The following is an 18,066-nucleotide window of genomic DNA, read 5'->3' on the forward strand; positions in this document are numbered from 1 at the left end:
AGCCCAGTCTGCCCAGGCCTACATCCAACCTGGCCTTGAACACCTCCAGGGACAGAGCATCCACAGCCTCTGTAGGCAGCTGATCCAACACCTCACCTCTGGTATTGCAGGCTGACAAACAAATCAGCATGTCATCCGGCCTGCTGTGACACTCACTGACATCACCGAGCCTCCTTCCCCCTCTCTGATCTGCCTCACTCTCTGCAGGAGAACGACAAATTGCAGCTTCCACTTCCCTTCTGCTTTGATGGAGACTGAAGTCTATGATTTTTTTTTATTGTTAGCCTTTAAATAACTGTAGCAATCAATAGATGTTCCAATTATTTTTTGTTGTTTGAGGACTACTTGCGGAAGCCTCGTGGCATATGGAATTTTAAAGAGGGGACAGTAATGCCAGTGGGAAAACATAAGTTTGAAGCCTGCGGTGCTCATAAAAACAGAAAGTGCAAGGAGATCCTTAAACTGGTTTGTAAGTCATCTGTCTTTAAGTGACCTCTGTTGTCGGACAGCTCAGTGGTTACAAAGTATCTGGACACATAACTACTAGTCATTAACCTCTTGATAAATGGCAGATGCCTCCCTGTAATATGTGAACCCATAAAATAAGACTGTAGTGTGGATAAGGAATCTTTTAGAAGTAAGAATTCTTCAGGAAATATTAATCTTTAGAGGCCTGGACTTCGGTGATGAGCAGGAACTTTTTACGTTGTTTATCTAGCAGACAGACCCATTTGTTTCCCCAGTGCCATTACTTGCAGTGCCATGCTCAGCGTACTGCCGTGCCTCGCTCCATCCACAGCCCCAGGTTCTCATCTGCAAGTCTCATTACACACCAGGACGACAATACCCCCAGGAAATGGAGACTACCTTAATATAGGGCTATATCATCCTGACTCTTGACTCTAATTCAGTCCAACACTCTAACTTTTAAATCTACATCTCACTTCAATGTGTAAATTATCTACTGCTTTAAAGCAGCACTGCTAGGTAATGTACTTATTATTTTTAATGCAGATCTAACAGGACATGATGCAAAGGATCTTTTCATGAATGAAGCCCAAAGGGTTCGTTTTTATTTTCCTCTTTCCAGTCATCTTATTTTTTTCATCTGTTCTAGGTTAAATTCAATTTTTTACATATTCTAGTAGAAATGAGCCAAAAAGGACAAAGGAAATTCCATGTTAGATAAATGGAAAGAAGAAAGGAAAAAAAAACAAAAATAAAACCCAAAAAACAAAAGAAAGATAAATGAATACACTTACTAAACTAGCCAACAGTCATCTGAAACGGGTGATTAATAACTGTCCTTATACAGCCTACTCTGCAGACCCTTTCAGAGAAGTACAGCAAGCACAAGACATGTTTATTGAATATTGAAAAATATAGAATGGATATAAAACATGATTAGTAGGAAGGACAACTGTTAGAGTTGGTTTCAGATAAACTAAATTTGCAGGATTTATGAGTTCCCTTCAAGAGACTAATGGATGTTTAGGCGACTAGAGAGAGGAAAAAAATTGGTTTTCGGTATTTCTTTAGCAGTTCCAAGCTTATCATTTGGAGTATATAATTCTTCTTAGCCAGTTCTGCTAAACAAAGAATATGTCATCTCATTCAGTTACAAAACTCAAAGGTTAAACAACTAAACCACACAGCTTCTAAAATGCATCACATTCTTCAGACAGATGGAATAATTAAGGAGAAACTGAGTAGAGTATCAACAATAAATATATTATGGTAGGGAGAGAAGTGAGGGGATAAATTAAAAATACATAGTATGTTCAAATGAAAGTAGGATGCTGAAAAGTTCAAATAACCTGCTCCCAGGGGGTGTTGGCTAGAAGATGCAATATTTTACAGAAAGCAGAGGACTACATGGTCTTCCACAATTTTAAACTGTGCTTAATATTCTGAAGGCCTAGTAGCTTGTACCATTTAATGTTTCTATTAACTCTCATTTATAAGCAAATAGCATCTGATGACACTTAAAACCCAATAAGGTCTTTCTAAGATTGCCAGCAACCATAACCCCAGGGTGACTATTTCACCGTCATTCATCGAGTTCAGCCTCAAATAGAGACAGAAGAGCTCTGTATCAATAGTTTTCCCAAACATTATCTCTCAGTTCTGAACATGAAATTAGGCGTTCATCAGTGAGAGATTCTCCTAAATTCACGTATTATCTATTCTGCTCTACGTACCTGCCGACCTCAAAAGACACCCAGAATGGAGATTACAGTGTACATTTGTTATTAAGATTAGGCCAGCTATTAATAAGGGCCAATTCTGAGGATATATTAAAATTACAATGAATAGCCTCAATGAGGGCAAATCAAAGAGAAAACTGCCTGTATCAAAAAACTATTTCCAGAGGTGTTATAAATTCATTTTATTTCCTATTCTTCTCTGACCCAGTTGACATTAACATTGAATATACATGTACTTGTTTGTCTTTTCATCCACAGCTAATGCAAAACACCACTTTAGGGGAAGAGTGGGATTAAGTAGGATTTTTGATTTTATTATTAGAGCAATGCCATTTACTCTAACAGACAAAGTTGTGTCAGCATATTTATTATAATCTACAATTTTCAGAGGTTTACAGTTTGGAATGTGAAATTCCTGCAATGCAGAAACATGGTGACAAAACAACACGTTTATAAGTATAAGTAAGTAGGGACGACACTGACTATAACACCCACTTTCTCCAGGGATGGGTATGCTCTCAAAGCACATACTTCTTACAAATTTAACTAGGGAAATGTCTGAACGAGGGCTTTATTAGGATGATATCTGTCAGAGTCTTAGTAGAGACTATAATAACAAAATATCATTTTTAGAGCCCCCAGCTTGCACTGGACATCAGAATGTCATGAAATATTCCAAAATCAAAATGAGCTTTTTAAGATCAGTTTATTATGATTTTGGTCCAGCAAGTTAAATTATCTTCTCTCTTTGTCTCCACATGTATTTTTCAAAAATATCATTTTTTATTAATCAGAAACCTCTCTGTGTCTACCAACAGGCAATATTAAAAGATAATGCGTGTATCACATATTCTGTTTCTCAGCAGGAAAGAGTGTTTTACACATTTTTTTTCTCATGTTCAACACAAAGAGTCACACAGTTCCTCCAACCACTCCAAATGGTTTACAGCAGCTAAAATCTAAGGCTAGGCACCTGCCTGAGCTGCTCTAAGAAGCCGAGAACAGAGGAGGCCGAAGCTGCAGAGCAAGATAGCATAGGACTTCATGGGACACCTGAATCACTGAAATGGGCTTTCCAAGCCATCATTACAGGGAGGAACTACAGCAGCAGAACCCTAAAATTAGCCTGGGTCTGGGTATGTAGCTTACTGGGGTGCCACCAAGCTTGGCTAAATACACACAGAAACAGTTCGCATCTTTAGTGCGCATCAGACCTGCTGTTTTGGGATCTTTTGATTACCAAGACAGGACTTGATTATGAGGTGTGAGATAATCTCCTCCCTGAAAAATTACTGTCCACCACATCACAGTACACCATAATTTCAGGTACATTTTCATTTTACAGAGCATTAGAACTTCTTAAGGGACTATTCTCACAGTTCAACATTCTTTATTTGATTTAATGTGTACCTTATTTAAATGCTTTTTAGAAGTGAATCGAGTCTGGATTGCCAGCAACCTTCCAATAACTTTACACAGTTCTTCCTGCCTGGGATGTGTAGGGCTGTGTTGGGAATACGCTGTATATAATAAGATGTTGTAGGTTTCATGTGTCAGTATCAAGAAGGAGGTGCTTAAAATATTTTCTAAATGGAATCCATGTTCTGCACTTCTAATTGGCTCTCTGATCAGTTCACCCCTGTGTTGAAGCTCCACTGACATGCAAAAAAGCCTTGTGAGAATGGAAAGCAAGGGCAAAGGCTATTGCAAGCTGACAGCATAGGGAATACTGTGAATACTGTGCAGTTCCCTAATCCTAAGCTGCCCAGAAAATTAACTTGATCATGTCAAACCACATTTGTACAAAATAGATCTCACATTTGCGTTGTATTACAACAAACACGAACATTGCTTCTGCAAGAAGGACAGTCTATGGTGACAGAAAGAAACAACATGCCTTATCTGCTGGATTTGTCTCTGGTAAAATCATTCATCATATAATCATTCCATGATTATGGAATGGCCTGGGTTGAAAAAGACCATAAAGACCATCCAGTTTCAACCCCCTGCTGTGTGCAGGTCGCCAACCAGCAGCCCAGGCTGCCCAGAGCCACATCCAGCCTGGCCTTGAAAGCCTGCAGGGATGGGGCATCCACAATCTCCTTTGGCAACCTGTTCCAGTGCCTCACCACCCTGTGTGAAAAACTTCCTCCTAATATCTAATATGAACAGAATCAGGGTGGTAGACTGTACTGCTACAATTTGGCTTTAGTGAAAAGGTAAGGATGAAAGTAAGCCTAGAGACACAAAAGGCACAGCAAAGCACTGATCAGGAGAAGCAGTGGTAAGTACAGGGAGCGTATAGAGAACATACGGGCTTTCCAAGGAAAGAAGTTCCTTCTTGCTTTAACCTCCTTTTGATACAAATGGACACTTTAAAATGAAGGTTTGTGTGACTCAGATTAGAGATGTGCCACAACTAGTTATTCTGTTCGTTACACAGAAAACACAGCCTGTTGTAGCAAATTTCACCTCTTCTACATAATAAGCCTTAAAAACAGAACAGGCAGGAACCAAACATGTTTTTGTGGTGAAAAAAGTAGTGCTTTACCAGCTTGAGCATTGAATGTGGAGAGAACACCTGTCCATGGAAATAGTGACCAGCAACTGGTGAGATACAACTTTTTCTCCCTCTGAACTGTCATGGAAATAAGGCCATTCGTTCAACACAATCTACACTGCCTTATCCTGTGGACACATTCTGAATTGTTTTTCCATTTTCCTAGTGCATTTCTCTGTAGCACATAAGACTTCTCTTGAGAGTAGTAACTCAAAAGGTATCATGCAAATGACAAACTGTATAATGGAATTCAGATGTATTTCAAGACTGTGTTGCACACACTGGAGCACAATTTTATCATTTATCAAGGGGGAGAAAGGGGCTCTATGTGTGTGAAAACATCTAATGATAGATTTCCCCCGAGAAGTTTATAATGCAGTGGACAAAGAACCTGGGGAAATGAAAATAAATGGTAGAGTAATACCAAAGGAAAAAGAAGAGCTTTTGTTTTAAAACATCCCATCTATAAATCTTGAAACCTGATATTCATTCTTTTGCTGAAATGTGCAAGTCATCTTTAAAATATTTCCTCTGAGACAGTGTAAGAGTTACAGTAAAAGAAAATCTCAGAAGATTAAATGGAATTTATAAGCACAATTTACTCTAATATTCAGGGCCACTTGTCCAGCAATTTTATACATACTTAAATATAGTTTCATAATTTTTCTTTCTCCTCATCCAGTGCTTCCCTTTATTACATTCTGGTCAATGACATGCTCATTCTGGTGAGCTCTTTCTCAAAGGAGTAACTTCTACTCATTTGAGTAGCTTCAGAGGCCCGATTAAAATTAATTTTCTTGAAGAACCAATCAGACCTTCAGCCTCTGACCTGAAGATGCCTCCCTTTAGAAAGAACTGAAGTCATATTGTATGCCTTCACTGCAAAAAAGCCTATAAGCAATAAAGGTTCCTGGTCTCTTCCCTCCCACAGGAGAGGCACACTTTAGTGTGTCAGCCTCCTTCTGGTCCAGTTGATGGAGAAAGATGTCTTGCTAATAAACACTCCATTGTGTGTTGTCACACTCATTCTGCCTTAGTGCTTCTGGCACCATATCAGTAATTAATATAATTACAGCTGGTGAGAGAAATGTAACCCCTGTGATTATCTGTTGGGTGCCTCACAATCAGAAAGTGCACTTCATTACTCATCTCTCCATATCATCTCTTAATTTCAAAAGGATTAAGCAAAATATATTCTTTCAGTGGAATAATTTTTTTATCTAGCCATCTATTAATCTCTATGTTTGAAAATCTCTTCAAGAAAACTAAAATATTAAGTTGGTACTAAATGCGCTATCATGACCTCTCCATTGGCAGACATTTTGTTTTTCATTGAAGCTGAGACAAGAACTATGTGAGGAGGGAGAAAATTGCTACAAAATTTTATCTGTTTGTTACAAGCATAGATGGAACTCCATATGTTTAGTTCAAATAATACTGGTCATATCAAATAATTTTCTGACTCACACCCTTACTGAGGTCCAATCCTGCCCCCAAGGAGAAGGTCCAGTAACATGGGAGTAGGATTGGCATATGTACACACAGAGGCTTTGGGAAGTTAGTACACATTTACACAGTGATTGATAATTCCACAGCAACTTGCAAAGGTAACTTTAAAAAATCATACCAGAAAATATATTAAAAAGCGTTGTTCAGCTGGGAAAAAGTAACATGAGACTGGTTCATCTATCTAATGCTCTACAGTGCATACGGAAGGACATTACTTTCATTCATCGATTACATATTTTATTTTATTCCATTTTCAATATGATAGGAAAGTGACTCCTTTAAGGAGCTGCTTGATGAGCTGTCGGTACCAACATGACATTCACAAATTGTCCTCTGTGCTGCTTTCCCCTTGCAGTGACTAATCTCGCAACTGAAGAGAAAAGCCTTTTTGTTTATGCAGATTGGAAATGAGTTCTGCCTGGAAATCTTAAGCTTCAATAACCTGGTCTGGAGTGGAAGCAGCTTTTCTGTTCATTTTTTGCAGCTCTGACCTCTACTTAAATATATAAAATCATTTCTGCCATTTGAAGCATTTGCTTTTAATTCTAAATTGCTGTCTGTAAAGTTCAGTGTCATGGAGAGACACTGCACTTCAGTGTTAGAGATAAGAACGACATGGAGCCCCCAAGGCTCTTTACAGGGGCAGGGCAGTACAGACTGAGATTAACTCTGTCTCCCTACAGCATGGGTGCTAGGACTGAGAGGAGCTGCACAGATGGATGATGAGATAGAGAAATTCATTCAGTGCCTGCTGTGTGGGAAGGCTGCAAAGCTGCTCACCAGCAGCTCTAGTCTGTTCCAGCCTCTGAGCTCCAGTGGCAGGCACGACCCTTCCACTCAATTGGTGTTGGGACCAGCACTTGCCTGTCCCACAGCTCATCTGCAGTAGCCACTGAGGTCCTACACCTCCAACATGCAGCACAACATGCACAAGGAGACTTCTGCCTCTTTCTGACTGCCTGGGCACAGTCCTGCAGCTGGACCTTAAGAGGATGGGGGCAGCTTTGCAGTCTTCCTCCACAAGATTAGTCCACTTCGTCCACTTCTCAGATACTAGAGTGGATCTGAAATCCAAAAGAGATTCAGAGAGAACTCTGAGTCAGCAAGCCACAGCACCTGCCTGGACCTTGGATGCTGAGTACAGGGTGCCAAGTAAAAAAAGAGTTCATCAGAGGATAATTTCTCACTAGTTCGGAATCTGCTTCCCTACTTCAAATTCATTTAGCCATAACAAGGCCCAACAACCTCTTGACTACAATTACCATGAGAGCTATTTCACTCCATAGTCTCTTTTTCTTGACGAGTTCTTTGAACAGTGTTCATAGCCAACACATGCCTATTCCCTGAAACCAAACACAGGTCTACAAAAGGGCACTGATTAGTTACTGTTTCTCAGTTCAGACACAACATCTGCTGCGGGTTCACAGTACTCTAATCCAAAATGGGAACTTTTTGCTCAGTTTTCATAGCTTCAGCACATATAGAACAGAAAAACTATTTTTCTGGGCCCATCAGAGTTTTCCAGCCCAAATGTGGATGCCATGAGGTTTGTGTCTCGGTTAAGCAGGTAGGTACAAAAAGTGTAGACAGAGAAAGAAAATCCATTTAAAAGTAGTGGCAGTAAAGTGGAAAAGAGAAAAGTCAGAGGTGAATGATATGGAAGAAGAAAACACCAAGGATAAACTAAAAAAAAAAAAAGTAAATCACTGTGCTTTTGTAGGATAGACACTTGTGCCCATCTTGCTTTGGAGGAATAACTAAAGAGCTAGGAAAGGAAAAGATATATTGTCTCTTCTTCCTAACACGAAGCACATTTTCCCCTGTTAGAAGCACTATTTTTAAAATGACCATTGAAAAACATTCACACAAATTACAATGCTTGCTAAAATGAGGAAGCTAGCAAATTCTTAAAAGGAACCCAGGAAATCCTCTATAGCTCAGAGCAGTGCTCATCTACTAACCATCAAAGAAAGGAAAGAGAATTTGGCAAAGAAAAGCTGAAGGCAAAGCCTGTCAGCTTCTTTCACAACAATGGCCGCTCTAAAATAGCTGTACTGTGAACAATGTGCTTGTATTTTAAATAGTTCAGTGTGAGTAGACCCTAATTAGATGAGTGGAAAAATGGCAACAAAGACTCTGGCACTGACCTCGGGTTGAGAGATTTTTGAATTCCTTGTGTCAATTTGTCCTCATGAATGAATTGCTGGACTTGAGTGTACTGTAATGCAATGAAGGGGCTTGGCTACTTCATTTCACTGCAAGTGAACAACAACTTCATAAAACTGTAAAGTATGTCTTTGGTTGTTGAAAAGGAAGGCTCAAGGTGTTTAATAAAGCCTTGCAATGGGAGCTCTTCCAGAGGCAGTAACTGAAGAGGCAAAGCCATGCAGCCACGTGACAGTTTGCAGTGATGTGTTAAGCCACAGAGAATGAGACATTTAGCTTTGGAAATAGTGTGTGTTCATATGGAGCAAAGTGAAATTTGTCACACAGCAGATTTTTCAAGAATGCCTTAAGCTTAGCACTTGACTTAAAGAGAGATTTTCACGGGGTGCGTTACCAAAGCAGGATTCCAAGAAGGAATGGTACTGGTGTACTGGTGGTGCAGGACAAATAAAGAGCAGGGGTTGGGCATGGGGAAGATGAACAAGTGCCAGGGGGTTATTATGACTGCTAACAGAAATGACAGGTTTTCAGTGCTGCAAAGGCATTACACCTTTATAAACATACTGCAGGACCCTGACTGGTACACAAGGCTGTTCAGGGCTGATCAACCAGCAAAGAAATCCCCACAGTAAGCAAGGATGAGATGATCTCAGGGAAGATAAATTCCATTTTCACAGCATTAAATTCTTGATCAGTATTGAAAGCCAATTCTATTGAAGCTCCAAAATCCCACATCCAGAATCCACACCTGTCCCATAGATCCAAAACAAACTTTGTAAAGACAGTTCAATTCTATCCTTAAATGAATATCCCGTGGATCAAGCTAAAACTGTAAAAACAGATTAAACCCAGCATGTACTAAAATTAATATAAATAGAGGGGAAAACTAGAAAAAAGAAAAAGGACATTATTTCTGAGTCTGGATGATTTATAAGGTACTGAGTATGCACGATAGAAATCAAGTACCAGGCACAGTTCTGAAAACACTGACTCATGGAACTAATCCTTGCTCCTGCAAGCACTATTTTTCAGGCTCAGATCCAAACACAATGCCTGACACTGTATGCTCTGATAATCACTCTAAGATAAACAGATATGAATAACTGCAAATACTTTCAAGCATTTCCTTTCACTTATAGAGCAAAAAGAAAAATTAGAGGATAAAATGAAAATGTATGTTTCCACTTCCAGGTTTCATACATCATTAATTCTGTAAAAATATATCAGCCTTGCTGATATTTTCTCTCTGCTTGGCAAGCTAGGAGAATGCAATATGCTTGATAATCTGATTGAAAATTTGATCCCATTGTTTAACAAAATGTGGATTGTTTCATAAGGGGCTCCACCATGTCTGTGCACATTTTCCTCTAAGTAACAGTGTACGACTTGTATTTCCCCAGACAGTTGAACATTTATGTTGATGTACTTGGCTGCAAACCCAATCTTGCACTGGCTGTAATACAGGAAAATTTTCCCCAGTATTTGAATGATGGCACTGAAATAATTTTACAGTGCCTTCTGTGCATGCAAAACAAGTTTCTGATACGTGTAGGGTGCTCCAAAAATAATGCCTCATATTTGTTTCCACAGAAACTAGAATAAATACAAAGAGGGCAATGACAGTACTTCATAGAGAAAATTCTGGCTACGAAACACTATTTTTCAATATAGGAAGCACAATTAGAGATGCATTTTCATCAGTGATGAACAAGAGTCATAAACATCAGCATGGATGTCTGGAATGTAGCTTGTCTTTCATTTCTCTGTTGACACTGCTGAAATGCACCACCTACTGCTCACTGTGCTCACATTCACTGTTTGGTCTCCATAAGCATTCAGCAAGTGTTGATGAATGTCAGTGGGTGCTGTTTTTTTCCTTGTGGAGGAATGAAATCTCACCCCTTTGCTTCATTTGCACTTTCATATCAGACATCACTCTGTCAGACTGCTTCTCTGCTACCATTTGTCACATGGCCACAAAATGTAATGGAATACTGGTGGAAAGGTACAAACTACTGCCATATCACCAACATCCGTCCCTGACATCATGGGCCAACATCATAACATAGTAGGCATTACATTCGGAGCAGCCCTGGTATACAAGCAGCACAGCCTCACTAAGCATACCTCAAGCATGTCTAGCTTTTAGTGCTGCTGCTTTTGCAGCTCTGAAATGTCAAAGAGAATTTTGCTTGAATTTTAATGTTCTTCAGCTATGCAAAATAAAGTTGGTAGCTTCCATTGTCGTAAGGGTTGAAAGCTGTACAGATTCCTTCTGCCATATGTGACTTACCACATACATTTCTCAAAACACATTTCTGTTATTAAGGTAGACTTACCGAAAGCTCAGTGTTAGGTCTTACTGAATGTTTGTTTTCCCTATAAAATACACCACGTGGCTAAACTGAGCTTTGGTCTGAAATCTACAGAGGCCTTTATTTTTTTCAGCACTGCTGCAAAAAGCACTACTCTGAAAAACTAGCACTTCCCCACATTCACACATACCACACATAAAATACTCTCTGTTTTATACATTTCCTAGGAAATCTACATTATTTTTGAACTACCCACTCAGTTTGTTTTTGAGGAGACTTCTCCAGTACTAGAATAATGAAGCTGGAAGGAAAGAAGAACAGAATATTCAGTTGTTTGTTTAAAGCGGTATAGTAAGGATATTCACTGCCACTGTTCATATCTAATTAATGGCACTGATTCTAGTGACAACATGACATGTCATTTCCAAAACCAGGAGAAAGATGACCTCCTTACGAGGAGTTTGAAACTTTTTCTCCCAAAGCCATCGCTTTATTGCAAAGCCTTTAAAATACATGGTCTGGTTGATTCTCTGTGAGGTGGGTTAATATTCTTTTCACACTTCCAAATTAATTTAGTTATCAGGTGAAATGCACAACACCACAATAAAAACCCTTGAAAATCATAGCGTGGTTCTCAGTGACAGGAACATCATAGGAAAGAAAATTCCAGAATACTGATTTTTTTGCCTTTTTGTACATTTATACCTGGCACCTGGTTTCTATGTCCATGATGCCCCTCTCCCTGGAAGCACTCAAGGCCAGGCTGGACAGTGCTGTGAGTAACTTGCTCTAGTGGGAGATGTCTCTGCCTATAGCATGGGAGTTGGAACTGGATGATCTTGATGGTAACTTCCCACCCAAACCATTCTATGATTCTATGATCTTAATGTTATTCTAAGGCAATTAAGCAAGAATAGTACTACATTAAATTGGTAAACAGATATTAAACCTTTTCTTCTAGGGCAAAACTTACAAGGCAATGCAGTCCAAATTTAATTTCATTGATGAAGTGTAATGACATCATGACATTACAGGGACAAATTTTACTATAATATGTCAAAGTTGTCAGACTGGATCCAGCCTGTAGTATATCTAGGTTTACATCTTGTTTACAGGAGATGGTTCAATGCAACAATTTGTAATCACCTAATTATTTTTCCTAATATAACTGGAAAGAGACATTGGTTCATTATGCCTGTGGAGCACGTGTCTCCCAAATTCTTTATTGCATTCTCTTTTCAGAATCATTTTTTGTACCCTGATTCTGTTGTTGGCAGCAGCCTGAGTCCCAATTCTGTGCTGAGTAAGAACATATTTGTTTTCCTTGGCTTTTCAATTTTCATGGAATTCTTCCTTTCATTTTTATTGTAAGAAAAGCAATGGGAACTTCATAGGATCTAAGAAGACATAGGTGCTTGCCTCCTATTGAATTTCACTAGGATTTCAAAAACTTAATCTCCTACCAGTACAATGTATCTCTTTTTTTCTACACTATTAATTTTTTACTTTCTCATCTTACTTCATCTACTTGGTGCTGAAACCCTAAGTCTTAGTGACAGTGTCTGAGGAACATGTGTGTAAGTTAAGCTTATGTCTGACATGCAAGGCCTTCCAACTTCTGATCACAGCCCAGTGGAAATAGGATGAGTCCCACAAAGAGAAAAAGATACATCTTGCATTTGGTGGAAGAGCTGCTAATTGACAAACACAGTTGATACAAATGGTTGGGTAGTTGGGTAACCATCAGGATGCAACACTATCTTTAATTTCCTGAAGAAATTCAAAAGTTGTATTTCAAATCCAATTCAAATTGGTGCTCAGAGATGATTTCTCTCTAATTCTCTTCTGGTTGTCAGTAGTGTAGTTTTCAAAATCTCAGATATGACACTGTCAAACAAGAAGCTCAAGACACAATGTGTTTAGCACAAAACCTAGCTATTATTCCTGGTGTCTCTATGTTCCAGCTGTTGTCACATTCAAGAATTCCTCAATTGCCTCGAATTCTGCATTTATTTTACTTTTCCAGACTTCTGCCAATGAAAATACTTCAGCACTGCTTGAAGAGAAAATAATCTTGTCAGTTTTATTGAACCATACTTGAGATTATGAAGGTCATGCTAACTACAAGTCTGCTCCAATTGCTATAGGGTTGACTGAGGTGGGTTTTTTATTTTATTTTTGGTTTTCCCCTTGCTCCCACCACAAAGTAATAGGGATTTTCCCCTTTCATTCATCTTGCCTTTTGTTGTTTTTAATCGACCACCCATCAGTGCCGAATTGCCTTGTAACTGTCTGCTGAGCTTTCATTTGACAGAGATAGCTGCTATTGTTAACAGGAGCCTTCACTTCAGCCCATTTAACTTTCCTCAGTTTGACAGCTTCACAATAGCCACCTTCCATCTAAAGAAAACTGTGATTTAGTAGAAAAGGAATGTGGGACAACAGCCTGATCTGTCACTCAGTCTCCAGTGAGTTCTCTTGGCATCAAGTTCCCCCACAAAGCCAGAGGATGAAACACTACATGAAAATAAGGCAGGCATGTGATGCACTCCATTATACATACTGGTAAAATGTAACAGCAATCATACTCAAAAAGACAACCTTTCCCCATCAGTAATACCTTGCACTGAGCAGCTAAATAAATATTTTAATTGATTTTAAATTTTCATTTTTATATTCTGGATTGATGTTTGACTTTTTCTTCTGCTTTATTTACCTAGTAATTGTTCTCAAATTGCCTTACAACAATTCCTAGTGGAAACAACACGTCACAAGTAAATGAAAGCTTCAATTAGACTGATCTTTGGTCTTATTCCGTGCAAGTCTACATGAAAAGATGGAGATGATTTAAGAGCCTGGATGTGTTCTCTTGCTGACAATTAAAACCATGAAATTACAGCTGTCTAAGTTCAGAATAGTTCTCAGCTCACCCCCACACTCAGTTCTCAAAACACAGGTGGTTTGGAAATATTGCTGTAGCTGACTCTTCTGTGCTGTGCATTTATGCCTAGTGTCCTTGTGCATTTATGCTAACATTTGGTTTTATAATTTGGCACAAATGACAAGCTGTAGACATCCCACTATTAGATTTGTAGGCACCTATTTTTTTTTCTTTCTAGCCATATTTAAATAACTGTATTATTTTCTTGTCCAGAATCCTGGATCCCCATTTGATGAACGCTTTCTTGTTAAAAAATGTGTCTGGAAAATGGAATTTGATTACCATAAAGCATAATTTATTTCAGTCTATCTATATTCCTCTCCTTAGAGCTCTCATTAACTTCAAAAGAAGAGGAATGAGGAAACGAGTGCAGCTGCACACTGCAAAAGGAACTCAGCTAAACTGACTGCCACGTTCATCTGAGTTTGAAAACCATTTTCTAATATTTACAACAAAGAAGCTACCCTGCTAGTGGTGACAGATCACGAAAAAACATACACGTTTTTGTTTTGCAGCTGTCATTCAAAACTTAGGTTAGGGATTTACAACCACAGCAAAGGAAGGTGTGTTCAGAACTGGAGACAGAAAATTGGACAACAGATAAATTCCAGGAAGAACAACATTTACTAGAGAAGCATCTGCCCAGTTTAGATGTGAGAGGGCACCGATGAGGCTTTAACTAGGAAGAGCACCAGGCCTCTCCACTGTTTCTAATTAGGGAGGACATTCCTCATTTTATAGCTCCTGTGGTCTAATTTGTAGAGAGCCATATCCCCTAAAGCTTTCAGTAAACCAAATTAAAACTCATTCCATCAAGGAGTTTTAGCAATATATGGTCTCTGAAGACAATGCATACTCATGGTCACAGAGCTGCTTCAGGCAATTGGATAGGGACATATTCTTTCTTTCTTTTTGGGTGTGTGTGTGTGTGAGAGGAGGCTGTACTTTTTCCTTTCTGTTAGGAAACAGTAAATTTCTTCTAGGAAAATATATTTGTAAGACCAGTAGATCTGGTTCTATTTAAACAGTCATTCATTCATATGAAAGCACAGTACATACAGTCTCTTAACTAATTTTCCTGGCATTCTGTGACTTTTAATTGGAACACTTTTTTAAAATTTTTCCCTACTTTTTTATATAAGACACCTCAAAGTTTCAAGCAGCTGAGTGGACAATGCTAGCAATTTTTCTTTCTCTGAATGAACAAAAGTTAAGGTTTTCTGGGAGACTTTAGGCTTCACAAATGCTTTTGAAATTTCCAGTCCTTTCTTAATTCAAAAAATATTCCTATTGTGCAACATTTACACAAACATCCCACACTTTACTCTACTGGTTTTTAACCTAGGCCTGAACAAGGAGTGTAAATTCAGTCTGTTATCCTGTTCAACCCTTAGCCTCCATGTTGTCTCTATCAACAGGAGTGCCAATTAAAATTATAGTTTCTGGATTTGGACACATGCCCATTAGACTCGAACTGAGACCGTCAGTGCATTTCCACACAGGGCACCAAATGGCTCTTAGAATGTAATGATCTCTGCTTGCTACAAACCTGCTTTGAATTTCAACAGGTAACCCAAGGGTGAGAGGGTCCAGCTTAATGTCAGTGCAGCCTGCACCAGCTGGGCGAAGTTACAAGAATTGAGTGTCGCTTCATCTCTCAACTGGTTGCACCGTGTACATATCATTTCTTGAAAGAGTTTCCCTCTTCCATTTCTGTGGTATCTGATGTAAAGTCCAGGACCTGCAAGTCCCATATCTGCTTGAATCAATCCATGGCACAAACACTCACTTAGATGCTTATTTCCTTTCCCATGCAAAGGTGCTGAGACGCACTTCTTCAAGAGGTAAGAAAGTATTTATCACAGTTGGTATAATTACAGAATTACAAGTGAAAAACAAGGGCTGAGGGATCTAATGAATAAGTGGAAGACTGCAGGCTAATATCAGACAAAGTAACTGCAGTCAAAATATTCTGCCAGCAAGAGGTGATACGTTCCCTGCCTGGAGCAATCGCGCCGCACACTCTGAATACAGGCAGCTGATAGTTTTGTGTACATGATGTGAAGCTGTTCCACTAAACACTCCAGGCTCATTTTGACAATGGGAGGCCAAAGCGTTTCATATTGCTTCACTACAACAGTTCAATATCAGAAGCGCCCGGTGTGAAAACTGAGGAGCGGCCTGCAAGGTGCGTTGGCCTGGGGAGGCTGACAGAATGGGGATCCCCCTGGCACCCACCCTCATGCCCCAGAGGTGCTGGGCCCATTACACCACCTCCCAGATCTCTGCTCAGTATTAGACTTTTCTCTCTCATTGTGCCTTTATCAACTTGTTTCAAAACCCCTCGAATACATTGTTGTCTAAAGGCCTATCTATGCTTCCTGTGAGTTATCTTCATTGTCAGTGCACTGATAAAGTTAACTCAAAGCAAACTGGTGTGAGCAAGAGCTACTGTGTAATGCTGCATCATGCATCTTCTCAAACTAGTTAAATCTCGGCAAGAAGTTAAAAGAAAAAAAAGATCTATTTAAAACCAGATTAAGCTCCAGCTGCTAAAGCATAATAAATTGCTCTATTTTAACTGACTGAACTGTGCACGCTTAGAATACTAGGGCATATTTCATTTGGGTTTATGCAATTGTTCAGTCTACTTTTCTACCATTTCACCCATCATCAGAAGAGAGAACTTGTCAGGCAAAATTACAGTTAATGATGTTTAATGGTGGCTAAGCTCGATAGGCTTGTTTATTTCTTTTCTTTTTTGTTGCTTTACTCTGACTGAAATAATGAAAATATTACATGAATAACTTCTATATTATTTGCAGGAAAAGCTTCTATTACCAATGCTAGGTAACATAAAGCTTTATCTGATTTATACAGCAATCTATATAAATCTGCTTTTATGTTTTATTTGATTTCAGCCATTAGGCTGTGCGAGGAAGTAACTCTAAAATATATATCATAGTGGCAATTCACTGTACTATACCAAATTAATCTACATAAATCTATACCTGTATGCAGGGAACCAGCATGGCAACACCACCAGTGCAAAACAGGAACAGCTGCCAGTAATTCTACTTGTAGGCTTTCTAGGAAATTCAAGCTTTTTTTTTTTTTTTCCCTTAAGCCATTGAGCAGAATACAAATGTCCTCCACTGAAAAATTCCTCTGTCAAAATGAACTGTATCATCCTTACCATAGCTCTTAGATTTTAAATTTCAGAATATGCAACTGAATGTTAGAAGAGTTATTTCCTTTTTATGACAGATCTGAAGTCAGAGGGCCTGAGCATGAATGGGCTGTTTGGAATAGAATATCCTATACAAACCCATGTTCCTTACGGATTTAGAGTTCCTAGTGCAGCTGAAGCCAGTGTGCTTTGTATAGCTGAATGAGGCCAGCTGGCAAAGTAGGAGCGTATCAGTATTCTGACTGCTTTTCTTTTGTTCGAATATTACCTCAGTGGCCATACACTAAACGACGTGAATTTGATGGGTTTGACTATGACCTCAGCTAAACTGAACAATATGAAGCCGGTACGTCTGTAATCTCAGGCTTGCTATTTTTCAATTTATTTTTCACCTGATTTGTATTAAGATGTGGTTCAAATTTTAAAATAAAAATAAAAAGGGCCCTTCTGCATTCCAAATCAATCAGCAAATGCTGGCATGCCAGAAGGCAGGCTTCATCTGGCTCTTCACACCACATTTGGTGGATCCCTGACTTATGAGAGCTTGATTTCTGAATGTTTATGCAGAAAGAAATGCTTTGCACATCCGCTCCTTCTCAGATAGCCTACAGGGATTTCTGGCTGTATTTACATTTTTTTCCCCTGCCTTCCAGGTTTTCTCCCTGTGGACGCATACAGACATAGTGACAGCAGGAGTAGGCTCGACTTGAGCAGCATCAGTACGTATTGCTATTGATACTCACTCCATGAGATAAGCTGCACATCTGTCTTTACTTTTACCAAGTTCCATAAGAATAAACATGAACATGAACGCAGGCTGACCACGGAGAGCTTACTGTGCTCTTTTACAGCCCCGTCCCATCGCGGGGCTTCTGTCACTTTTGTCTGAGCATCGGGTCACAAGAGTTCAAAGCGCAGTCAATTAATCAAATGGTTTCTATGAATGTAAATGCAGTTCAATAACTGTTTCCTGTTCAACATAACCAAGGAAATAAAGGAGGAGGTTAATGTGGGGATAGCTGGGTTACGTGTGGAGCTATAAGCAGCAATCTTTGATTAGCCATCAGCAGACTGGTGCAGTTATTTTAAGTGAGACAAAGGAACAAGCAGAGGACATTTATGGTCTGATCCTGCTCTCAATAAAGTCAGGTTGATTCTGTCATTGACTTATGCCTACC

At 39.2% G+C, this 18,066-nt stretch overlaps 1 protein-coding gene across 3 annotated transcripts in view; it reads right to left on the minus strand.

Moving 5' to 3' along the window:
- Positions 1 to 18,066, minus strand: part of LOC104912219 (AF4/FMR2 family member 2-like) — a 69,928-nt gene that overhangs the window by 31,253 nt on the left and 20,609 nt on the right. The gene's annotated exons all lie outside the window — the stretch shown is intronic.

Source organism: Meleagris gallopavo, chromosome 9 (assembly GCF_000146605.3).
Source record: "Meleagris gallopavo isolate NT-WF06-2002-E0010 breed Aviagen turkey brand Nicholas breeding stock chromosome 9, Turkey_5.1, whole genome shotgun sequence".
Classification (NCBI taxonomy): domain Eukaryota; kingdom Metazoa; phylum Chordata; class Aves; order Galliformes; family Phasianidae; genus Meleagris; species Meleagris gallopavo.